The sequence below is a fragment of the Rhinoraja longicauda genome, chromosome 10, assembly GCF_053455715.1.
Source record: "Rhinoraja longicauda isolate Sanriku21f chromosome 10, sRhiLon1.1, whole genome shotgun sequence".
In the NCBI taxonomy this organism is placed as follows: Eukaryota; Metazoa; Chordata; class Chondrichthyes; order Rajiformes; family Arhynchobatidae; genus Rhinoraja; species Rhinoraja longicauda.
In genome coordinates this window covers 48,510,801-48,538,334 of record NC_135962.1, presented here as the reverse complement: position 1 = coordinate 48,538,334, position 27,534 = coordinate 48,510,801, and positions in this window count along the sequence as shown.

The window sequence follows — 27,534 nt, the reverse complement described above, 5'->3', positions numbered from 1 at the left end:
CCATCTCGCCAATTACATAGACACAACACTCAACTTAAGAGGGAGAGAAAAAGCCTTATGGATAAGCCACAAGAAGCCTCATGGTCAGGTGACGAGCCAAACCATTTCAAGGTGGCTCAAGCAGGTGCTTAAGTCCGCGGGAGTAAATACCAATGTTTTCAAATCTCACTCCACCAGGGCTGCATCTACGTCGGCGGCAAGTCGAATGGACGTGCCTATGGACCATATACTGGCCAGAGCAGGATGGTCCTCGGAAAGAACTTTCCAAAGGTTTTATAATAAACCGCTGGCGCAACCTGCTACATTTGCAGACAGAATTTTAGAGTCTGCAGATAATATTTAATTTGAGCCCTGGGGAGCTCTCTGTTTTTTGTTGTCATTAATAAACCTTTTTTGTTCACAAACAGGCTCTTTATTGCGATAACATACTTCCTCCCTCTAAGGTCTTCAGACAGTGAGTGAAGCATGAGCTGGTACACGGTTCGGAATCACAGAGCTTTGAAGTCTTCACGTAGTCACTCACGTGACTCCGAAATAAAATAGTAAGATTAAATGAGAACTTACCAGTTCGAAGTTTGATCTGTATTTTATGAGGAGTTACGATGAGGGACTACGTGCCCTCCGCTCCCACCCTTTTTTATACAGATCAACTGGTAATCAAGTTCTTATTTTTTCTTTACTATATTTATTTCAATCGTTGTGTTTTTCCTGTGAATCCACACCGCTGCTTTGAAGAATGTCGCGCATGCGTGCAGGACGGGGTCTTCACGTAGTCCCTCATCGTAACTCCTCATAAAATACAGATCAAACTTCGAACTGGTAAGTTCTCATTTAATCTTACTATTATCCCACTCTGGTTTACACCACCCAATCTCAGCCCTGGAAATAGCGCAGGCTTTCCTACCGCAATTCAATCTTCTCCAAATTCTTAACCATTTCCTTGCATCCTTCAGGGTCTCAGTGACAGACAAGGAGACTTTCAGCGCAGAAGGACGTTATCCTGCCCCTTGTATCTGTGGCTGCCCTGTAACATTATTTCCGCTCATAGAGTCATTGAGTCATAGAGTGATACAGTGTGGAAACAGGAACTCCGGCCCAACTTGCCCACACCGCCAACATGTTCCCAGCTACACTTAGACAATAGACAATAGGTGCAGGAGGAGGTCATTCAGCCCTTCGAGCCAGCACCGCCATTCAATGTGATCTGGCACTTGTCCCACCTGCCAGCATTTCGTTCAAATCCTTCCAAACCTGTCCTATCCATGTACCTGTCTGACTGCTTCTTGAATGTTGGGGTAGTCCCTGCCTGAACCACCTCCTCTGGCAGTTTGTTCCAAACATACATCAGCCTTTGTGTGAAAAAGTTACCCCTCAGATTCCTATTAAATCTTTACCCCCTCACCTTAAACCTATGTCTTCTGGTCCTTGATTCATCTATTCTGGGCAAGAGACTCTGTGCATCTACCCGATCTATTCCTCTCATGATCTTATACACCTCTATAAGATCACCCCTCATCCTCCTGCACTCCAAAGAATAGAGTCCCAGCCTACTCAACCTCTGCTTATAGCTCAGACCCTCTAGTCCTGGCAACATCCTCGCGAATCTTCTCTGTTCTTTCTAATATATCTGAATCGTGTTTTAGCCATTGATATATTTATACATTGATATTTATATTTATATAAACTTAGAGCATATATAACTTATGAGGCAGCATGGTGGCGCAGCGGTAGAGTTGCTGCCTTACAGCTCCAGAGATCCGGACTCGACCCTGACTATGGGTGTTGTCTATACGAAGTTGGTACATTTTCTATGTGACTACATGGGCTTTCCCCGGGTGGTCTGGTTTCCTCCCACACTCCAAAGACGTCCCTTGTGTGTAGGATAGGGCTATTGGGTGGGGGTCCCTGTTCGGCAAGGACTCGATGGACTGAAGTTTCTGTGCTGTTCTCTAAGCTAAACTAAACTAAACAATAAATGCACGCACAATTTAATTGAAATGGGGCTTACATGGAAAGTGTTAGAATGGAACTGGTGAAAAAGTGAATTACAATATCTATGTATATACATATATAGATATAAGAAAATAACTGCAGATGCTGGTACAAATCGATTTATTCACAAAATGCTGGAGTAACTCAGCAGGTCAGGCAGCATCTCGGGAGAGAAGGAATGGGTGACGTTTCGGGTCGAGACCCTTCTTCAGACTGATGTCGGGGGTGGGACAAAGGAAGGATATAGGTGGAGACAGGAAGATAGAGGGAGATCTGGGAAGGAGGAGGGGAAGGGAGGGACAGAGGAGCTATCTGAAGTTGTGTCTGGGTCAAGATGTGGTCGTAGAGTAGGAGGGCAGGAGAAATCACAGAGGGGGAGCAGCGAGAGAGCATGTTGCTAAACTCTCGTCGAAGAGATGTCTGGGTCAAGATGTGGGTACATATATAGATAGATAGATATATACATACAATACTCTTTTGAATGTCACCACCAGCTCATTCAGCCACACGTTCCATATCATTCAGATTAGGTGGAGTATTGTGTGCAATTCTGGTCGACCCATTACAGGAAAGATGTGGTGGATGTGGAGAGGGTACAGAGGAGGTTTACCAGATGCTGCCTGGATTAGAGGGTTTCAGCTACAGGGTGAGGTTGGATAGACTTGGATTGCTTTCTCTGGAACATCAGAGGTTCAGGGGGGACTTGAAAGAAGTGCATAAAATTATGAGAGGCGTGAGATAGGGTAGATACTCAATACATTTTTCCCAGGGTGGAAATGTCCCAAGCTAGAGGGCACAGCTATAGGGCGAGTGAGGGAATGTTTAATGGAGATGTGCAGTGCAAGTTTTTTTTATACAGAGAGTAATGGGGGTCTGGATTGCATTGCCAGGGGTGGACGGTGGAGGCAGATATGATAGTGGCAGATATGATAGTGGCAGATATGATAGTGGCAGATATGATAGTGGCAGATATGATAGTGGCAGATATGATAGTGGCATATGGGATAGTCCCATAAGCATGTAAGACAGACATAAACTAGAAATATTAAAACATAGCCATAACACAATGATAGTAATTGAATTAAGCATAAATGGCTCCTACAGAGGCTTTTGAAAACTTTAAAGATTCATCAGCCCCCGGATGGAGAAGTTATCTTTCTACCTCCACTGAGAATGACTAATTCCTTATTTTGGGTCGGTGGCCTCTGAAGATATATCAGCTCTTCATCCACTCTGTCAAGCTCCTTAAGAATGTTATGCATTTCAATGGGATCACTATATATTCTTCTAAACTCAAGTGACCACAGACTTGGTTTATTTAGTTCCTCATAGGAAGGTTAATGTAAACAATGTACATCTCTGTGCTTCTCGTGATTCAGAAATGGAATGAAGAAATGGAGATACAATTCAGGTACATAGGGTGATCAAGAAAGCTTTCAACACATTGGCCATCTTTCAGGATATGGACAATAGAAGTTGGGATGTTATGTTACAGTTGTACAAGATGTTGGTGAGGCCTAATTTAGAGTATTGTGTTCAGTTTTGATCAACCTGCTTTAGGAAAGATGTTGTTGAGCTGGGAAGAGGGCAGAGAAGATTTATGAGAATGTTGCCAGGACTTGAGGGCCTGAGCTACAGGAAGAGGTTGGGAAGGCTAGAGATTTTATTCCTTGGAGCACAGGAGGATGACAGGTGATCTTATAGGTATGTATAACAGGGGAATAGATAGGGTATATGCAAAGAGTCTTTTACCCATAGTAGGGAAATCCAGAAACATAAGTCATAGGTTTAAGGTGAGAGTGGAAAGATATAATAGAAACCTAAAGGGCAACATTTTCACATGGAGGGTGGGGTATCTGCAAATTATTTATTTTTAATGTTTGGAGGGATATAATAATAATAATAATAATAATGCATTTTATTTATATAGCGCTTTTCATATACTCAAAGACGCTTTACAGAGATTTTGAGAACATAGGGAAATGAATAAATAGATAAATAAGTAAATAAATAAATGAACAGAGAAAGGAGACAGAAGGTGAGGTGACCTTCAGTGGTTGAAGGCAGTACTGAACAGGTGAGACTTCAGCGATGTTTTGAATGTGGTGAGTGTGGAGGAGTCTCTAACGGTTTGGGGTAGTGAGTTCCATAGGGTGGGAGCAGCGATGGAGAAAGCCCTGTCCCCCCAGGATCTGAGTTTGGTCCGGATGTGGGGGGATAGGAGATTGGCAGCGGCAGAGCGGAGGGTGCAGGTGGGAGTGTGCCTGTGGAGGAGGTCGGTATAGACCAAACAGAGACAAATAAGACTAACTTAGATGGGGAATCTTGACTGGCAAGGACAAGTTGGCTGAAGGGCTTCTTTCCGTGCTGTATGACTTGAGAACTCTAAATGTAAAGTCTTTGGAAGCTTTTCAGTTTTGAAAATTGCAAAACACATATCAGGTCTGTTGTCTTGAAAGCCATAGCAGACCTTTTTACTCAGAATAGTGCATGTCTAAAATTGCATGGGATTGCTTTTATTTTTCAGTTCTAAGTCTGTTTTTTGTGCCACTTGACAAAACCGGCATTAATACGCTGCACACTTTAAAAATGCTCACTGTGCTATCTGGGTCAAGTTTTAAATGAGTTTACAGACTTAGAAAATCTCTGACAAAGCATGAGGATTTTGGACTGGTTTAGCTTCATTTACATGGACACGTGAAACCAAGATTGGTGGCCACTGTTTTACAGATGTTCAATTTCAGCGAGTGTCATGTTGATGGCTCCCAATTTGTACTTTATTGGCAAGGAGAGATGATTGAGTTTGATATTAAAATTAGAATATTTTAAATATGCACTTCTCATGTCAGACTGAACAACTGGATCTCACTACGTCCTTTATAACATTGCCTTTTATGTCATATTTCAATGCCAGAATGAGACAAAATATTCACAAAATGCTGGAGTAACTCAGCGTGATAGGGAGCATCTCTGGACAGAAGGAACGGGTGACGTTTCAGGGTCGAGAGCCTTCTTCAGATAGTCTGAGGAAGGGTCTCGACCCGAAACATCACCCATTCCTTCTCTCCGGAGATGCTGCCTGTCCCGCTGAGTTACTCCAGTATTTTGTGTCTATTTTCATTTTAAACCAGCATCTGCAGTTCCTTCCTACAACACCGAGACAAGATATTCTTATGTATAAACGAAAGGATATAAAATGAACGAATAACTGAATAAATAAAATCCTTTGGTTTATAAGGTTGATATTTAAGTACTACATTGGAGTATTATGCCATGACTCTGCTATGAATACAAAGTGTTGAGCACATCATACTCCATCAGCTTCTGATGAAAATTTCTAGATATTAAACACTGTGAACTATTACATCATACACCATCAGTTTCTGATGAAAATTTCTAGATATTAAACACTGTGAACTAAAATAGTATTTTCTGATTATTTCCAATATATTTCATGGTAAAAAAACATCTAGGGCTACAAAGGTAAATAGATTTCTAATATTTTGCTGGGTTGAGACCTTCTTACATGTTCAATTTGAGTTTGTGTAAGAAAGAACTGTCGATGCTGGTTTAAACCGAAGATAGACGCAAAAAGCTGGAGTAACTCAGCAGGTCAGACAATAGACAATAGACAATAGGTGCAGGAGTAGGCCATTCGGCCCTTCGAGCCAGCACCGCCATTCAATGTGATCATGGCTGATCATTCTCAATCAGTACCCCGTTCCTGCTTTCTCCCCATACCCCCTGACTCCGCTATCCTTAAGAGCTCTATCTAGCTCGCTCTTGATTGTATTCAGAGAATTGGCCTCCACTGCCCTCTGAGGCAGAGAATTCCACAGATTCACAACTCTCTGACTGAAAAAGTTTTTCCTCATCTCAGTTCTAAATGGCCTACCCCTTATTCTTAAACTGTGGCCCCTGGTTCTGGATTCCCCCAACATTGGGAATATGTTTCCTGCCTCTAATGTGTCCAACCCCTTAATAATCTTATACGTTTCGATAAGATCCCCTCTCATTCCAGTGTATACAAGCCTAGTCGTTCCAGTCTTTCAACATATGACAGTCCCGCCATTCCGGGAATTAACCTAGTAAATCTACGCTGCACGCCCTCAATAGTAAATTGACACTCTGGAGAAAAGGAATAGGTGACATTTCGGGTCGAGACCCTTCTTCAGAATTTGAGTTTAGTTTAGTATGAGTTCAGTTTATTGTCACGTGTACCGAGGTACAGTGAAAAGCTTTTGCTGCGAGCTAACCAGTCAGCGGAAAGACAATACATCATTACAATCGAGCCGTCCACAGTGTACAGATGCACGATAAAGGAAATAACGTGAGCACCGTTTAGTGCAAAATAAAGCCTGTAAAGTCTGAACGGAGATAGTTTGTGGGTCTCCAATGAGGTAGATAGTAGCTCAGGTTGTGGTAGGATGGTTCAGTTGCCTAATAACTTTCTTGCCTACAGATCATTTACAGTAGCCAATGCATAATTTTGTTGCTCCTGATGTGGGTTTATCTTACCTTGACATATGATGAAAGAATGGGTCGACTGTGGTTGTATTCACTGGAATTTACGATGAGAGGGGATCTTATAGAAACATATAAGATTCTTAAGGGATTGGACAAGCTAGATGCAGGAAAAATGTTCCCGATGTTGGGGAGTCCAGAACAATGGGATCACAGTTTAAGAATAAGGGGTAGGCCATTTAGGACTGAGATGATGAAAAACGTTTTCACCCAGAGAGTTGCGAATCTGTGGAATTCTCTGCCATAGAAGGCGGTAGAGGCCAATTCACTGGATGTTTTCAAGAGATATATATATAGCTTTTAAGGCTAATGGAATCAAGGGTTGTGGGGAAAAAGCAGGAATAAGGTACTAATTTTGGATGATCAGCCATAATCATATTGAATGGCGGTGCTGGCTCGAAGGGCCGAATGGACTGCTCCTGCACCTGTTTTTTTACATTTTTATGTTTCTATCTTCAGAACTAACCATCGGCTTCAGTGTACAATTTGCCAGTGTGCATGCCAATACACTCACAGAAATTAAATCAGACTTTTTCTGGAGCAGGTGGTGCAGGGATTACTTGAAACAAAATGCAGCACTTGTGACAAATGGTAGAAGTGAACATGTTTTTTGAAAGCTGTGGGTTTATAGTCAATTAGTTGGAGACAAACTGATTTCTTCTACAATTCCAGTGATACAATGCACATTAATAAAATGTAGCAGTATTTCACACACACGGCTTGCATAAATTTACTTTTTTAATCTCATGATGTGGCTTGAAAGTTATGTTTGATTATGCAAGTAAAGTGCTGCCGCTCAAAAACTAACAATGCATCAAATTGGTGTATTTTAGAGATGCAGCTTGGAAACAGGCCCTTCGGCCCACTGAGTCCACCAGCGATCACCCATTCACACTCGTTCTATTCAAAACACTCTTTGAAAACAACTTGCTGTTTCACGGAGTGACTGACAAGTGTCTGGAGCGAAGCCCTCACACGGTTATGCTGGACAATCGGCAATACTGGACACCATTCCCTGCTCTATGTCCAAGGTTATCTGAATAGAGGCTAGAGGTGAAATGGAGACCAAAGGAATGAGTTTAGTTTGGTTTAGTTTAGAGATACAGTGCCGAAACAGGCCCTTTGGCCCACCGAGTCCGCGCCGACCAGCGATCCCTACATACTAACAATATCCTACACACACGAGGGACAATGTTTTTTACATTTACCAAGCCAATTTACCTACATACCTGTATGTTTTTGGAGTGTGAAAGGAAACCAAAGATTTCGGAGAAAACCCCACACAGGTCATGGGGAGAATGTACAAACGTCAGGATCAAACCCGCGTCTCCGGCGTTGCACCAATCATAATGGAAATAATATGGTACAAATAGGTTGAAGTTAACTGATACCAGGCTGAACTGACACCAACTGAAGCCAACCAGGGCAGCTCGATGGAGCAGCAGTAGAGTTGCTGCCTTACAGTGCCTGAGACCGGGTCCGATCCTGACCACGGGTACTTGTAGTACGGAGTTTGTATGTTCACCCTGTGACCTGCGTGGGGTTTCCCCTTGAGTTCCAGTTTCCTCCCACCCTCCAATGACGTACAGGATTGTAGGTTAACTGGCTTATGTAAAATTGTAAATTGGCACTAGTGTGTCGGATAGTGTTAGTGTGTGGGGATTGTTGGTTGGCGCGGACTCGGTGGGCCGAAGGGCCTGTTTCTACACTGTAAAGTAAACTAAAACAGTGTTTTAGTAAACTAAACTAAACTGATACAAAATTTGAAATACCTTTTTCACAAAAATATTTTCTGCATCTGAACTATCCTGAATTTTTTGTGAGGTAATTTTAAAAAGATGGTTTTGGAAAATACAAAAAAAACAATCTCCAGTTGGCAATGCACTTTGGTTCACAAATAGGTGTTCAATTCCTCTTTTGACACTGTCTGTCCAAGAGGAAATTATAAACGTTTACATTTATTTTGAGTTTAATTGAATCCCTAAGCATTTCTGAATGTGTGCTTTGTAGGGCTGTACATTAACAATTAATGTAATTCTTCTAAATATCAGACAAGTTAAACTATGGTATTTCAACGATGAAAAATTAATGAATATTCCTTTGGTCCAAGTAATAAAGTACAATTTTCATCCATGGATTATTATTGGTCCCCTCTGTCAATCAAACCGCTGAAAAAATGTTCTATTGCAATGAGAAGAATTACATTAAGTGAGCAGAGATGGTCTACGGATGATTGTGATTGATTGTCTGAAGGCAACTTGACTTTATATTTTTTTAAATTCTGAAAGGCGAGTAGGTTACCTTTACTACTTTCATAACAGTGCATTTCAAAATGCTGACAATGGAGCTAAAATTAAAACAGATAAGAAAGTTGCTAAGCATGCAGAATACAGAGTTTTCACGAAAGAATTTGCAGAAGTTTCTCCACGGCAAAGTCCCACAAACATCACGGAGATGATGAAGGAAGGGATAAAAGTGTGTGTGGGGGGGGGGGGGGGGTCAATGACCCAGACACAAACAGAAGTTCCTTGCTTGCCTTTTGCAGGTTGGTTGATGATCAAAATGATGCCAGGATAAAAGGTCTCTGAAGTCCACTTCAAATAGTATCATTGAATCTACATATCCAACTGAGCTACAAGATGACACTTTGGTTCAAAGAATCGGAGGAACTATTCCTCCAGGAAACAAAAACGCATATTTCTGTGGAGACGTGTTGACCTAAGTGTGAAGATTATACCTATAATGCTTCAGCTGAAATGAATCTGAAGGTTGAGAAATAGCACTGAAATGTATCGTCGATTTCAAAATCTTCCTAGGATTCGCATTCTCTTTCATTTTATAATCTGATTTGCCAATAACATTTTTCACAGTTTTTGACATTAACAATCCCTCTGACAATTGATCAGGGGTGGCACGGTGGCGTAGAGCTGCTGCCTTATAGAAGCTGAGACCTGGGTTAAATCCTGACTACGGGTGCTGTCTATATGGAGTTTGTACGTTCTCCCCGTGACTGCGTGGGTTTTCTCCGGGTGCCTCGGTTTCCTCCCGCACTCCAAAGACATGCAGGTTTGTAGGTTAATTGGCTTCGGTAAAGATTGTAAATTGTCCCTCGTGTGTAGGAGTGTGGGAGGAAGCCGGGGGTGTCGGATAAAACCCACGCAAGCCATGGGGAGAACGTACAACCTCCGTACAGACAGCACCCATAGTCAGGATCAAACCCGGGTTTCTAGCGCTGTAAGGCAGCTACTCTACTGCTGCTCCACCGTGCCACCGTTCACTGTTGTGAGATTAAAGGAAGTTTCATTCATTGACCTTCTCCCTGGAGGTTTTGTTCAAATATATCTCCATCCAAATCATTGAAATTAAATTATCTGTCCATTATCTCATTGTTACTTGTAAGAATTTGCTGTAAGCAAATTGCATTCTGCATTTCCAACAGCTCCAAAGTACTTCATTGCCAGTGAAACCCTTTGGGATATCCTGCGGTGAAGAAAAAGCTCCATATCAATAAACCCTGATCCTGAATGCTTTGCAAGGAGAGGGCCCTAGTGAGACCGCACCTGGAGTACTGTGTGCAGTTTTGGTCTCCAAATTTGAGGAAGGATATTCTTGCTATTGAGGGCGTGCAGCGTAGGTTTACTAGGTTAATTCCTGGAATGGCGCGACTATCATATGTTGAAAGACTGGAACGACTAGGCTTGTATACACTGGAATTTAGAAGGATGAGAGGAGATCTTATCGAAACGTATAAGATTATTAGGGGTTTGGACACGTTAGAGGCAGGAAACATGTTCCCAATGTTGGGGGAGTCCAGAACAAGGGGCCACAGTTTAAGAATAAGGGGCAGGCCATTTAGAACTGAGATGAGGAAAAACTTTTTCAGTCAGAGAGTTGTGAATCTGTGGAATTCTCTGCCTCAGAAGGCAGTGGAGGCCAATTCTCTGAATGCATTCAAGAGAGAGCTGGATAGAGCTCTTAAGGATAGCGGAGTGAGGGGGTATGGGGAGAAGGCAGGAATGGGGTACTGATTGAGAATGATCAGCCATGATCACATTGAATGGCGGTGCTGGCTCGAAGGGCCAAATGGCCTCCTCCTGCACCTATTGTCTATTGTCTATTGTCTATTGAGAGTAAACAGAATAAAGGCATCTTCCTTAATTATATAAACATACCACACCCCTCCCCTTCCCCCTGACAATCGCCCGCCTGACCTCTGGCAACTGAAGACGCAAAAGGGTGCAGACGTTGGAATATGGATCTTGAGGATCCCAGTGGATTAGGCAGCATCCGTGGAGGGAGATGCAAGGAACTGCAGATGCTGGAATCTTGAACAAAACACAGAATGCTGGAGGAATCCAGCAGGTCAGGAAGCATACATCTGTGAAAGGAAATGGAAGTTGAGGTTTTGGGTAGAGATCCTTCCACTGGGGATCCCCAGCAGTTTTCTTTTTGCTCTGGGGACTGAATCTTGATAGTAGAAATCTTATACAGAAGACAAACAAAATAATGAGTCGCAGTTGAGCACAACTGCAACATCTTGCCTGCCATTACCACTGCAGCCAATTGTGCATAAAATCATGAGAGGAATAAATCGGGTAGATGCACAGAATCTCTTGCCCAGAGTAGGGGAATCGAGGACCAGAGGACATCGGTTCAAGGTGAAGGGGAAAAGATTTAACAGGAATCTGAGGGGTAACTTTTTCACACCAAGGGTGGTGGGTCGATGGATAAGGTAGTTGAGGCTGGGACTATCCCAACATTTATGAAACAGTTAGACAGGTACATGAATAGGGCAAGTTTAGAGGGATATGGACCAAGCGCAGGCAGGTGGGACTATTGCAGCTGGGACATGTTGGCCGATGTGGCCAAGTTGGGCCGAAGGGCCTGTTTTACACACCGTATGAGTCTATGACTCTATCCAGGGGGGCAACTGCAATTTAAAGACTTTCTAGCACTTTGTTGTATTTTAAAATGCATTAAAAATTATTTAGTTTAGCTGAGAGATGCTGTGTGGAAACAGGTTCTTCAGCCCAGCAAATCTCCACCGACCAGTAATTCCCGCACACTAACACTATCCTGCACACTGGGGACAATTTACAATTTTTACCGAAGCCAATTAACCTACCAACCTGTACGTCTTTGGAGTGTGGGAGGAAACCAGAGCACCCGGAGAAAACCCACGCGGTCACAGGGAGAACGTACAAACTCCCCACATACAGCACCTGTCGTTAGGAACAAAGCCGGGTCTCTTGCGCTGAAAGGCAGCAACTCTACCGCTGTGCCCGATTTTCATCCTTATTGTCCATTCAGAACAAGCCCCAAGAAATAAACAGATTTACATAACTGGCCCTTTGGCCAAGAAAAGGACATTAAGAAATTGAAGTAACTTCAGTAGACCTTGCACTAGCCAGTGCCATGTTTTAAACCAGCATGCTAGAACAGAGCTAATTGACTATTTATTAAATTGAGCAATATCGCAATATGTACATCCGCCTCTAAAATGCATTTCACCGCAACTCCTTCCTGGTTTGGCCTGACAATGAGTGTGCAGTTTAATCAGCAAAGCTCATTTTCTAAAATAAATTAACTTCTGCAGGATAAATGACCCGTATGTTACATATTCCATATTCAAATTTAGCTAGGATTCTGAGGCACACTCTTTCACAATCTGTTTTTTTTTTCTTGGAGTAAAGTCAATGTAAAAATACATCAGTTCAATTAGTCCAATCTCCTTTGATTGCAAAATCTTTAAAGGAGCATTTAACCTCCACTGTATATACCCTACTTTGGAAATAAAAGGCTGCAACTTTCTTGGAAACACTTTGTGAAATTGGCACTACATTATGTTCAAACAGGGCAATGATTTCTTCGCACATGCTTATTCCAAAACATCATGAATATAACTATTGTGAATCACTGAACTCCTCTGCGTATTTCTGCACAGTTAACAAAACATTCATATTATGGGGTACAAACATCAAATGTGATCTCTTACAATACAAAGTGGTTTAAAACACTGCAAAATAGTAGAATTTCTCAGTGTGTTACAAGAAGTATAGATCTTTGGATGTGTGCTGTTCACCGAGGTCAAATAGTCTGATGTCTTTGAGAAAATACTGTAACACCATGACAGACAGTCTGAGACTAAAGTTGACATTTTGTAATTTGCAGTGTGGTCATAAGGTCATAATGTCTTAAATGACAAGAGGAGAATTAAGCCATTCGGCCTGTCAAGTTAACTTGATTACTCCTCGTAATCCCTGATTGCCCAAAAGACTAAAAATCTATGTCAGCCTCGAATACACCCAGTGGCAAACAATCCCGAGCTCTCTTAGGGCAGAGAACTCCAATCAGGCAGCATCCGTGGAAACGGTTAATGTTTCACATTTGGGAAGCTTCAGCTGGTGAAACAGGGGATCAGGGTGGAATCAATGTAGTAACATTGGTCCTTGATGGTCAGCACAGACCTGGTGGGCTGAAGGGCCTGCTTCCACAGTGCATCTCTCCTTGACTCTTATTACTCCTTCTGTGCTAAATGTTTCTCTTTCCGCAGATTCTGTCTGATCTACTGAGGTTTCCCAGCATTTTTTGTTTTGTTTTTATTCCCGCCAACAGCAATTGGCCATGGTTTTGTTATTATCTCCATCATTCACATTAGCTCCTTTCTCGTTCTCATGAAAAATTGCTCCGATCCATATGTCTCTCAAAACCTAATGTTCATTCACATTATGGACACAGAAAGCTGGAGTAACTTAGTGGGTCAGACAGCATCTCGGTAGAAAAAGGGAATAAGGTCATAAGTGATAGGAGCAGAATTTGGCCATTCGGCCCCTCAACTCTACTCCACCATTCAATCATGGCTGATCTATCTCTCCCTCCTAACCCCCTTCGCCTGCCTTCTCCCCATAACCCCTGACACCCGTGCTAATCAAGAATCTATCTATCTCTGCCTTAAAATTTTCAATCGATTTGGCCTCCACAGCCTTCTGTGGCAAAGAATTCCACAGATTCACCACCCCAACTCCTCATCTCCTTCCTCAAGGAACGTGCTTTAATTCTGAGGCTATGACCTCTTGTCCTCTATTTTCCCACGTGGGAACATCGTCTCCCCATCCTCTCTATCCAAGTCTTTCACTAGTCAGTTTTTTTCAATTAAGTCCCCCTCATTCTTCTGAACTCCAGCGAGTACAGGCCCAGTGCCACCAAACGCTCATCATGGCTGTAATTATAAATTTGCCTCTCCGTACCTTTGCTGTTTTCATCAAATTGATTGTCAGATCTGGTCAACAACAAGAGGTGGCACGGTGGCGCAGCGGTAGAGTTGTTGCCCTACAACGCAAGAGACCCAGGTTCGATCCTGACCACGGGTGCCGTCTGTAAGGGAGTTTGTACATCCTCCTGCGTGGGTGACCTGCTTGTGTTTTCTCCAGGAGCTCTGGTTTCCTCCGAGACCAAGGTTTGTAGGTTTATTGGCTTGGTAAAATTATAAATGGACCCTCGTGTGTGGAGGATAGTGTTAGTGTGCGGGGATCGCAAGTTGGCACGGACTCGGTGGGCCGAAGGGCCAGTTTCCGCCCTGTATCTCTAAACTAAACTAAACCCATTATCCTTGTGTTGTACTCTCCAGCAGTATAGATGGCCAACTCAAAGGACATTGATCTTTTTTCCAAACAAGCATTTTCATATTCCAATGTGTTAAATTCACACAAGACCGTTCCATTACTTTTAAGGTTGTCATCTTTCTGCTCACTTATGTGTGCCCAGGAGAAGTATTATTTTTAAGCCAGCTTTTGACTTGCATCGGGCTTGGCTACGAACTCAAAAATTGCATTCACAGATCCATTTGTACCAGGTCCACTGCAATCACAGCTGGGACTGTGGCACCTGCAAAGTGAAGGGAAGTAAAGAGTGCGTTTTTCCTGTTGAACGCTTGAACGCAAAGTAACGAGACAGATTCAGTGGACTGTTTCAAACTGACGGATGGCATTGGAGATAAAAACTGCAAGATTATGTTGGAGATAGAAGCAGAGAATGCTGGAAACACACAGCAGATCAGGCAGCATCTGTGGAAGGAGAACGTTTCAGGATGCGTGGCAGATGCAATATAATATATATTAATGTGAGGTTATCCACTTTGGCGGCAAAAACAAGGAGGCAGATTATTACCTCAATGGTGTTAGGTTAGGTAAGGGGGAGGTGCAGCGAGACCAGGGTGTCCTTGTACACCAGTCACTGAAAGTTGGCGTGCAGGTACAGCAGGCAGTGAAGAAAGCTAATGGAATGTTGGCCTTCATAACGAGAGGATTTCAGTATAGGAGTAAAGAGGTTCTTCTGCAGTTGTATAGGGCCCTGGTAAGACCACATCTGGAGTATTGTGTACAGTTTTGGTCTCCTAATTTGAGGAAGGACATCCTTGAAATTGAGGCAGTGCAGCGTAGGTTCACGATATTGATCCCTGGGATGGCGGGACTGTCATATAAGGAAAGATTGAAAAGACTAGGCTTGTATTCACTGGTGTTTAGAAGGAAGAGAGGGGATCTTATAGAAACATATAAAATTATAAAAGAACAAGCTAGATGCAGGAAAAATGTTCCCAATGTTGGGCGAGTCCAGAACCAGGAGCCACAGTCTTAGAATAAAGGGGAGGCCATTTAAAACTGAGGTGAGAAAAAACTTTTTCACCCAGAGTTGTGAATTTGTGGAATTCTCTGCCACAGAGGGCAGTGGAAGCCAAATCATTGGATGGATTTAAGAGAGAGTTAGATAGAGCTCTAGGGGCTAGTGGAATCAAGGGATATGGGGAGAAGGCAGGCACGGGTTATTGATTGGGGACGATCAGCCACGATCACAATGAATGGTGGTGCTGGCTCAAAGGGCCGAATGGCCTTCTCCTGCACCTATTTTTTATGTTTCTATGATTCTAGGATGAATGCATCTTTGGTTGTTGTGACAATAGACAATAGGCAATAGACTTAACGTGTTCACCAACATTCATCATTCTAGGAAGGAAATCTGCCAATGTGTAAATACTTTTGGAGAGTGAGGATAAGTACAGTCTAGAGTCAAGAATGTTTTATCATCTTATGTCCCAATCAGAACACTGAAATTCTTCCTTCCACAGCACAACAAAATATGTAACTATAGTACTCTGTATACAATATAATAAATGGAAAAAAAGTTCAGTACACACACACATTTATCAATTGTTATTATTATTATTTTTAGTTATATTATATATACATATATATATATACATTTCATATTTTTATGGGTATTTATATATATACATATGCATAAAACAAACACGTATACATACAAATACACACACACACACACACACACACACATATATACACCGATCAGCCAAAACATTATGACCTGATGAGCCAAAACATCATGAGCACCTGCCTAATATGCTGTTGGTCCTCCGTGTGCAGCCCCATATGCAGCAGGATGTGATGCACTGTGTACTGTGACCCATTCCTCCCGTGACCACCATTAAAATTTTCTGTGACTTGTGCCACAGTAGACCTTCTGTCAGTTCGGACCAGACGGGATAGCCTTCGTTGCCCTCGGAGAAAACCCACGCAGGTCACGGGGAGATCGTACAAACTCCATACGGACAGCACCCGTAGTCGGGATCGAACCTGGGTCTCCGGCGCTGCATTCGCTGTAAGGCAGCAACTTTACCGCTGCGCCACCGTGACCGCCCGTCTCCCCAAAGACCAGCTATTCACAGTTCCATATAATAGTTACCATATTACTTTTGCATCTCTGTTTACTCTCAGACTAAAATTAAGGCGGCATAAGGCTCATATTTTGCTCTTCAAGCGTGATTGAGTTTCCAGCGCATTTTAATCAGGACTGTTGCTCGGGAGGTAACTCAAATCTGTGGCTAGAAATGTAATCAATAATTCTAATGCAGACTACGGTCTTTTCGACGATGAAAGAGCCTTAAAACTGTCTCTCATCCCAAATTATAAAGCGCCCTTCATAATATCTGCTCCTGAGGCAGTAATATGATTTTTTCTCTCAACGTGCTTCTGTGGAACACATTAGCATGAATGCCTTTATCAAACATTCCCAATCCTTCTTTTTCTGTGGCCCATCTTTCCTCTGGGCATCAACACCTCATTCCCCATTTCATTCCGTTATGAAATAAAAACCATTTATTTTTATTGTTGCATCAGCATAGTTTACCTGCAGGGTAAATTGTTGAATTACATTACTGAGGGTACACAAGACATCCACCGGATTGCTGCCTGGATTCAAAGATATTCGCCATACAGAGAGGTTGGACAAACTTCCCTTGTCTTCACTGGAGTGTCGAAGGGCTGCACGGTGGCGCAGCGGTAGAGTTCCCGCCTTACAGCGAATGCAGCGCCGGAGATCCAGGTTCGATCCCGACTACGGGTGCTGTCTGTACGGGGTTTGTACGTTCTCCCCGTGACCTGCGTGGGTTTTCTCCGAGATCTTCGGTTTCCTCCCACACGTCCAAAGACGTACAGGTTTGTAGGTTAATTGGCTTGGTAAATGTAATAAATGTCCCTGGTGGGTATAGGATAGTATTAATGTACGGGGATCGCTGGTTGGCACGGACCCGGTGGGCCGAAAGAGCCTGTTTCCGCGCTGTATCTCTAAACTAAACTAAACTAAACTAAGGGGAGACTTAACAGGAGTAGAGGACATTATATGAGAGGCATGGATATGGTGGACAGTCAGAACTCTTTTTTCCAAGGTGAAAAAGACTAGAAGCTATAACTTTTAAGGTGGGAGGTGCAGAGTTTAAAGGAGATATTTGGGGCACATTTTCTTACACAGAATGGTGGATGTCTGGAATGTGTATGGTGGTTGAGGCAAATACCATAGTGGCATTTAAGAAGCCTTTGAATAGGCACATGGACATGCAGAGAATGAACAGATATGGATCACATGCAGGCAGAGGAGATTTAACTTGGCATTGTGTTCGGCACGGACGTGGTGGGCCAAAGTGCACGTTGCTGTGCTGTACTGCTCTCTGCTCTATATGTTCTATGATTACCTTCCTTAAAGTTGCGGCACAGTGGTTATATTGTTGGAATGGTAATTCGGACTAACGGTCTAGACAACCCTATTTCTCAACAGAGCAGCTGTGGAATTTAGATTCAGTTTATCAACTAGATAATGAAGAGTTCAATTTAGTTAATTCAATAACCTGGAATTGATAGGGAAATTACAACCCTTAACATTGTTACTGTGAAACTACTCATATCAGATGATATGAACACCCAGCAGGTTCACATGTCCTTTGGGTGAGGAGATATGCCAGTGCAATGACAGCTGAAGCTCCTGAATCAGCTCTTTGAAAGAGCTCGTCTATTAATCCTGCACCCTCCCGTTCTTTTCCCAACAAATTAGGGCCTAATATTGGATTTAGCTCAAGGCCCAATATTGGGCAGGGCCACTTCAAAACATTGGGCAAGGCTCAAACTTGACTGGATTAAATTCCATCTGCCCCCACTGTGACCATCTTTCCAGATGATCTGGGCCCTGCAGTATCCTTAGATAATCTTTGCCACTATCTATGATTCCGCTCATTTTCCTGTCATTGGCAGACTTGTTCATCAGACCACATGCAAGTCATCTATATTATAAACAACAACGTTCACTGCGATGATACCTGTTAGGTTTAGGTTTCGGTTTAGTAAATGGAAATAACCTCGGGATTGTTGATCTGCAGAGGAGCCTTGAGGTGCAAGTCCACAGGATGCTGAAAGCAGCAATGCGGGTGGACAGGGTAGCGACAGGGGCATTTGACAAGCTTGCCTTCATCGGCCGAGGCATGGAGGCAAGGGTTGGGTCACTATGCTGCAGCTGCACAAAACACTGGTTGGACCACACTTGGAGTATTGCGTACAGTTCTGATTGCCACACCGCAGAACAGATTTGGGAGCAGGAGAGAAACAGTGCAGAGGAAATTCACCAGGATGTTGTTATAAGGAGAGATTGAATAGGCTATGGTTTATTCTCGCTGGAGTGTGTGAGGCTGAGGGGCGACCTTGCAGAGCTCTGTACAATTACAGATGCGGCATAGATAGGATAGATAAATGGAATCCTCTCCCCATGGCAGGAGAATCTAGAACTAAAGGGCACAGGCTAAAGGCGGGAGGAGAGACATTTGAAGAAGATCTGAAGGGTATGTTTTTCACATAGAGGGTGGTAGTTATCTGGAAAGGGCGGCCTGAGGAGGTGGTTCAGTCAAACACACTTACATTGTTTAAGAGACATTTGGACAGGTAGTAAATGTGTAGAGGGATATGGACCTCGGGCAAGTAAATAGAGTCACGGAGTCATAGTGCCTTAGATATTGGAAACAGTTCCTTCAGCCCAATTTGCCCACACCGGCCAACATGCCCTATCTACACTAGTCTCACCTACCTGCGCTTGGCCCATTTCCCTCTAAACCTGTCATATCCATGTACCTCTAAATATTTCTTAAATGGATTAGCACAGGTAAGCAATGTAATAACAAGGAACTGCAGTTGCTGGTTTATACCAAAAAAAGACACTAAATGCTGGAGTAACTCAGTGGATCAGGCTGCATCTCTGGAGAACATGGATAGGTGATGTTTTGGGCCCAAAGAAAGGTCCCGGCACAAAAGTTAACCTATCCACCTATCCATGTTCTCCTTAGATGTTCTCTGACCAGCATAGATAGTATCATGGTTGGCATGGATAATGTGGATGGAAAGGACCCATTTCTGTGCCGTATGATTCTAAGTTTCTTTGATTATATAAAGACTGTCATTGGGAACCAGAAGTTAACACCAAAATAGAGAAATAATCCATCTTCTTTTCTTCTTTCCACCTTTCAGTATTTTACATTTGATGTCTGGGCATTTTCTTCAAGCATATCTGCCCAAGCTGATGCCAGGGTACAAGGTATTACACAATGAACATTGACCATAACTGTAACACAATAAACCGTACTGGGCGGCATGGTGACATGGTGGCACGGCGGTAGAGTTGCTGCCTTGCAGCGCAAGGGACCCGGGTTCGATCCTGACTACAGGTGCTGTCTGTACGGAGTTTGTACATTCTCTCCGTGACTTGCGTTTTGTTTTCTCCGAGATCTTCGGTTTCCTCCCACTCCAAAGACGTACAGGTTTGTAGGTTAATTGGCTTGGCATAAACGTAAATTGTCCCTAGTGTGTGTAGAATAGCGTTAGTGTGTGGGGATCGCTGGTCGGTGCGGTCTCGGTAAGCTGAAGAGCCTGTTTCCGCACTGTATCTCTAAACTAAACTAAACTAAACCAAACTAAACTAAACTAAACAGAAGACGGACGACCATTTTCACATTGGATGCACACAGCTCCTGGTGGTGTCTTTATTCCTCTCTGATATGAATAATGTAAGTCGCAGAAGTTATTGTTTGAGTGGGGGAGGGATGCTTTCCGCTGTTCTATGTGATTGTTCATGTGATGGGGTCACAGCAAGTCATCTAATCACAAACAAATCTACTGCATAAGGTTCAACACTGAAATATTCATGATAAGATATGAGACCCTTGCAAAGGTCAGCACGAGCCCTTAGACAGCAGAAACCTACATTTAAATTGAAATAAATGGCTTGCTGGATGTCATTACCTTGTATTTCTAACACAAATACATGCTTACAATATGTGGATGAATCCAGGTGTATGTTAAACTCGGAGTGTATTGTAATTTATGTGAACGATTCCAGGAACATCAAAGTGATTTGAAGTTCTGTGATTGCCTTTGTTGGGCAACCATCTGTTCTCATTCCTTAACTGCAAAATAATAATCAAAACAAGCATTAGTTCTCTGATAAAGTTATTCAGTGTTGTTCGTGAAGCCAAACTATTTCTTGTTGAATAGACACAGAATGCTGGAGTGACTCAGTGGGACCGGCAGCATCTCTGGAGAGAAGGAATGGGTGATGTTTCCCATTCCTTCTCTCCAGAGATGCTGCCCGTCCCACTGAGTTACTCCAGCATTTTGTGCCTATCTTCAGTGTTAACCAGCATCTGCAGTTAGAAACATAGAAAACATTGAAACAGAGAAAAATAGTTGCAGGAGTAGCCCATTCGGCCCTTCGAGCCAGCACCGACATTCAATATGATCGTAGCTGATCATCTAAAATCAGTACCCCGTTCCTGCTTTTTCCCCATATCCCTTGATTCCTTTAGCCCTAAGAGCTGAATCTAACTCTCTCTTGAAAACATCCAGTGAATTGGCCTCCACTGCCTTCCATGGCAGAGAATTCCACAGATTCACAACTCTCTGGGTGAAAAAGGTTTTTCTCATCTCAGTCCTAAATGGCCTTACCCCTTATTCTTAAACTGTGACCCCCTAATTCTGGACTCCCCCAACATCGGGAACATTTTTCCTGCATCTAGCCTGTCCAATCCTTTAAGATTTTTATATGTTTCTATAAGATCCCCTCTCATCCTTCTAAATTCCAATGAAAACAAGCTCAGTCGACCCATTCTTTCATCATATGTCAGTCCTGCCAAGCCCGGGGATAAACCTGGTGAACCTACGCTGCACTCCCTCAAAGCAATAATGTCCTTCCTCAAATTAGAAGACCAAAACTGCACACAATACTCCAGGTGCAGTCTCACCAGGGCCCTGTGCAACTGCAATAGGACCTCCTTGCTCTTGAACTCAAATCCTCTCGCAATGAAGGCCAACATATGTTCCTTCCTACATATTTACCATTGAAATTGTGTGTTCTATGGCCTCTATCTTTGTAGGATGTTCCAAGGGTATTATCGATCATGTTATCCCTTTTCATCATCAGTAGAAATTGATAAACGGTGCAGGATAGACCTTTGATATATTTCTCCACAGTTAGGACACTTTACACAGCCTCAGAATAAAAGGACGTACCTTTACAATGGAGATGGGGAGGAATTTCTTTAGCCAGAGGGTGGTGAATCTGCGGAAATCATTGCCACAGATAGCCAAGACATTAGGGATTTTTAAAGCGGAGATTGATAGGTTCTTGATTAGTATGGGTGTCAAAGTTTATGGGGAGAAGGCAGGAGAATGAGAAGAAAAAATAGATCAGTAATGATCAATTGTCAGAGAAGACTCAATGGGCCGAATGGCCTTATTCTCCTCCTATGGCTTATGGTCATATGATCTAATTGGTTTGATTAATCATTCCAAAGTAGATCTCTATTATATGATTCTCAGCTCAGGCTTTCATGGTGATTGTAATACTGGAAAGATTAAAACTCAACTTCAACTTCAAATTCAAATCTTAACCACCGGGTGGCGCCAGCAATGGCTGCCTCGCCAACAGTCTGTCTGTCCTTTCCTTCTTTGTGTTACAATAGTATGTGTTAAATGTATGTTTTTAATGTTTTTTGGCTTGTTTTTCTTGTGGGAGTTGGGGGGGGGGGGGGGGGGGGGGAGTTGGGCAAAACGTTTTCTAATCTCTTACATCGATGGAGATGCGATTTTTTTTCCCGTATCGTATCTCTGTCCACACTGCGGCCTAACATCGAGGAGTTGGTGGCATTTGCTGGAGACTGATTTTGAGAGCTCCACTGCGGTCGCCTGCAGACTTACTATCACGGAGATCGCGATCCCTTTGCTAGGGGTCGACCTTGGAGCTCTAACCGTGATTGCTTGTGGACTTAACATCACGGAGCCCATGGTCTCTGGTCAGAGACTGACTTTGGGAACTCCAAGCCGTGGGAGTTTTGACCGCCCCGACGTGGGAGTTTCGATCGCCCCAACGCAGGAGTTTCGATCGCCCCGACGTGGGAGTTTCAATCGCCCCGACGCGGGAGTTTCGATCGCCCCAAAGCGGGGGCTTCGACCGCTGGCTGCGGGAGCTTTGATCACCCCGACGGATGGTTCACCTGCCCCGACCGCGGGAAAATTAAGAGGAAGAAGATTGGACTTATTTGCCTTCCATCACAGTGAGGAATGTGGGGAATCCGCTGTGGTGGTTGTTTTATGTAGTTGTGTGTCTTGTTGCTTTTTTTTCATATGGCTGCATGGTAATTCATATATCACTGTACCTTAATTGGTACATGTGACAATGAAAGACCTTTGAAACCTTTGAAATTTTCTCATATTTTTTTACGACATAGAAGGCGGCCATTTGGCTATATTTAAGAGGGAGTTAGATGTGGCCCTTTTGGCTAAAGGGATCAGGGGGTATGGAGAGAAGGCAGGTACAGGTTACTGAGTTGGATGATCAGCCATGATCATATTGAATGGCGGTGCAGGCTCGAAGGGCCGAATGGCCTACTCCTGCACCTATTTTCTATGTTTCTATCAAGTACATGCTGCCTCTTGGAGCATTCTGTAGTATAAGAAAATAACTGCAGATGCTGGTACAAATCGAAGGTATTTATTCACAAAATGCTGGAGTAACTCAGCAGGTCGGGCAGCATCTCGGGAGGGAAGGAATGGGTGATGTTTCGGGTCGAGACCCTTCTTCAGACTTCTTTCTTCTTGTTCTAACCTATTCTCTCCCAAATGCCCATTAACTCTCTCCTGATTCTCCAGTCACAACCTACACGAGGGGCAATTTACACAACCAACTCATCTAGCAGCACGCCAGTGCAGTGCAGCAGAAAAAGGAGCACTAGGGAAAGGCTAACCAGTCACAGGGAGAGCATGCAGACTCCAAATACTCCCTGTAAGAGTCATAATGCATGTAAACACACCCATCAGCCCATCTAGTCAGCACCACCAATCCAATTACACTGTACCCCATAGTCAACAATGGACTGTTGTGGGCTCCACCTTTCCCTGACCATCGTTGCTCTGTGCATATTTTTCTTTCATTTGTTCTATGCATCTCTCGTTTCCTCTCCCCAGACTCTCAGTCTGAAGAAGGGTCTCGACCCGAAATGTCACTTCTTCTTTTTCTCCAGGGATATTGCCTGTCCCGCTGAGTTACTCCTGCATTTTGTGTCTATCCCAATGACACTAATTCCATTCAAATATCTTCCCACATTCCTACCAATTTTCGCAGAATCTACCGTTCGCCTGAGTACCGGGGACTAGTTACTGTGGCTACTGACCTGCATTCTTTGAGAAGTGGGAGTTATCTACAACATCCAGAGAAACCCACACATTCAATCATGCAGTCTCCGTACGGACAACACCCAAGATCAGTACTGAAGCAAGATGCTGGAGATATGAGGCAGTAAGTCTACTAGCTGTGCCACTGTGCAGCCAAACGCCATACTAGAAATTCTTCTGAGTTCCTTCCAAACAATGGAATGGCATAGCTTTTCATTCAGTTGGACACAATTCTTTCCCCTTCAAGTTGCAAAGGCTGGAAATTTGTTCCCATGCCAGGATAAGGGGTAGGTCATTTAGAACTGAGATGAGGAAAAACTTTTTCAGTCAGAGAGTTGTGAATCTGTGGAATTCTCTGCCTCAGAAGGCAGTGGAGGCCAATTCTCTGAATGCATTCAAGAGAGAGCTAGATAGAGCTCTTAAGGATAGCGGAGTCAGGGGGTATGGGGAGAAGGCAGGAACAGGGTACTGATTGAGAATGATCAGCCATGATCACATTGAATGGCGGTGCCGGCTCAAAGGGCCGAATGGCCTCCTCCTGCACCTATTGCCTATTGTCTATTGTCTATTGTCTATTGATTTGGAATGTGCTCCAAGAAATTCCACACACCGCAGAATTTGGAGAGAAAGAGTTGCCGACAAAAATCACCACAATTTGTAGTTACAAATAACTGTACATGATGGAATCTTGCATACCAAACAAATGGTCAATGTTTCGGATCAGGACTCTTCTTCCGACTTTGAAGAAGGGTCCCAAACCAAAACGTCATCTCCCCATTTCCACAACAGATGCCGCCTGACCCATTGAGTTTAGTTTATTTTATTTTAGATACAGCATGGAAACAGACCCTTTGGCCCACTGAGTCCGCGCCAACCAGCGACCCCCGCATATTAACACTATCCTACACACATTAGGGACAATTTACATTTATACTAAGCCAATTAACCTACAAACCTGTACCTCTCCGGAGTGTGGGAGGAAACCGATGATCTTGGAGAACCCCCTTGCAGGACACGGGGAGAACGTAAAAACTCTGCACAGACAAGCACCCATAGTCAGGATCGAACTTGGGCCTTTGATGCTGTGAGGCAGTAACTTTGTCTCTGTGCCACCGTGCTGCCCTCCAGCACTCCTCCAGCACTTTATGTTTTGTCCATATTTTGCAGTATGGTTTCAAGGGAGAGTATGGACATGAACAGCCCTTGTCCAGTTCAGGGCTGATCAGAACTGGATCAACAGTTGGGAGATCAACAGAATGCAGCAATATCTTGTCTGCTTAAGTAGATAAGTTAGTCTCCACTTAGAATGTAAAATTAACTCAAAAATGGGTCATGTGAATGTTTGGAATCTTTTGCAGCCACCTGAATTTTCTGCATCAAGAATTTAGATTTTGTGTTATCGGTGAGAGCCAGTTTCATGTTCAATAAATTTTTAATTAACTGATGCGGACAAGATTTTTTTTTTTTGCTTTATCATAGCTGCCAAAATTAATTGGACTAGTTGTCCAAATACCTTGCCAGAATTAGGTCCAGGAAGCCACACCGTTGCTGTTCAATCTCTCCAGATATACAAACCACAAAGAAAGAGGTTGAAAGTGTAGGTGACCTGATAACCAGGGATCTGAATCATTATATTGTTAATGCAATGGTATTTACCATTTGGACCATCCATAACAACTCCAAGTACAGCGATCCCAGTAGTCTCATCCCCGCACACTTCCCTAAAACCCTTGATGGACACAAAATGCCGGAGGAATTCAGTGGGACAGGCTGCACCTCTGAAGAGAAGGAACGGGTGATGTTTTGGGTCGAGACTCTTCTTCAGACTGAGTCAGGGGAAAGGGAGACTAGAGATATGGAAGGGGAAGGTGTGAAAATTACAGATCAGACCAGTCAATGATAAGGAAATGTAGAATGGTTCATTGTTAGCTGAGGGGAAGGTGACAAGGAGGCATACAATCAGTAAAATTCATCAGAAAGACAGTGAAACTAGTTGGTGAACTATGGTTGGGGAGAGACAGAGAGAGAGGGAAAGCAAGTGTTACTTGAAGTTGGAGAAATCAATATTCAGACTACTGGGTTGTAACAAAATATGAGATGCTGTTCCTCTAATTTATGTTTGGCCTGTCTCTGACAGTGGAGGATGCCCAGGACAGAAAGGTCAGTGTGGGAATGGGAGGAGAAGTTAAAGTGTTTAGCAACCAGGAGGTCGCATAGGCCTAGGCATACTGAGCAGAGGTGTTTAGGGACACGATCGCCAAGCCTGCGCTTGGTCTCAACAATATACAGGAGTCCACACCTGGAACAGCAGATACAGTAGATGAAGTTGGAGGAGGTGCAACTGAACGTCTGCCTCACCTGAAAGGACTGTCGGGGTCCTTGGATGGCGTCGAGGGATGAGGTATAGGGAAAGGTGTTGCACCTACTGCGGTCCCTAAAATGCTTATAAGTTATTCTCTCTCAGGTATTTATACAATTTTCTTTTAAGGCATAGTTTGATTCTGTATCTGATATCATTTTAGACAGTGAGTTCCGTGTCGTCATTATTATCTATTCAATAATTGATTCGCCTCATCCCCTGGAATCTTTTTTGACACAAAGTTTAAATCAATACTCCTTGTTCCTTGAACTATCTGCTCATGTGAACAACTTCCTTCCATTTGACGTAATTAAACCTAACATCATCTTGCATACTTCTTTCAAAGTTTCCCTTAATTTTTTTTTGCGCGGTTCTTTAATTCCTGCTTTCATGGAAACTAAAGGGCCTGTCCCACTTAGGCGATTTTAAGGCGACTGCCGGTGACTAGGCTGTCGCCGAATGTTCGCCAGGGTGTCGCGGGCGTGTTCGTGAGGAGTCTTGCAAAGATCGTAGTGGATCTCGGCCCGTCGCCGAGAAATCTCTCAGTAACAGCTGGCTTGTCGCCAGGTATCGTTGCTTATTGCAGGCGCTGTCGCCTGCTGTCCCCAGGATTGCTAGGTTCTCTTAAGATACATTTAGAAGCACATAATATTAAAATAAGTAAAGTCAATAGACAATAGACAATAGACAATAGGTGCAGGAGTAGGCCATTCAGCCCTTCGAGCCAGCACCGCCATTCAATGCGATCATGGCTGATCACTCTCAATCAGTACCCCGTTCCTGCCTTCTCCCTATACCCCCTCACTCCGCTATCCTTAAGAGCTCTATCCAGCTCTCTCTTGAAAGCATCCAACGAACTGGCCTCCACTGCCTTCTGAGGCAGAGAATTCCACACCTTCACCACTCTCTGACTGAAAAAGTTCTTCCTCATCTCCGTTCTAAATGGCCTACCCCTTATTCTTAAACTGTGGCCCCTTGTTGTGGACTCCCCCAACATTGGGAACATGTTTCCTGCCTCTAATGTGTCCAATCCCCTAATTATCTTATATGTTTCAATAAGATCCCCCCTCATCCTTCTAAATTCCAGTGTATACAAGCCTAATTGCTCCAGCCTTTCAACATACGACAGTCCCACCATTCCGGGAATTAACCTAGTGAACCTACGCTGCACGCCCTCAATAGTCATTTCAAAATACCATAAAATGCTTGTGTTTAACCAATTTATTTACCGTCAGGACATTTGACAGGTAGATTGGAGGCGACAGTTTGACGGTCAGGTAAGCGTGGGAATTTTCACGATGTTTTTGGCCTCAGCCATTACATTTAAAGTGGGCTCCCAACCCAGATGTTCAACCCAGAAACCAGATATGCATCTCCCTTACATTTTCAAAGAATGCCCACACACTTTTCACAAAAATCCACTGAACCACTTTAATTTAAAAAAAATTACAGCTATTAGTAAACTGGAAGTAAATCCAGTTTATTCCTTGTTACAGTGAAGCTTTGTTTTTAAGTAACCCATACAAGGTGTTATAGTTCAAAACTCTCAAGTACTTACCGACTTGTCAGTGATTTCAGCGAAAATTAGGACGCTGGAGAAGCATTGAC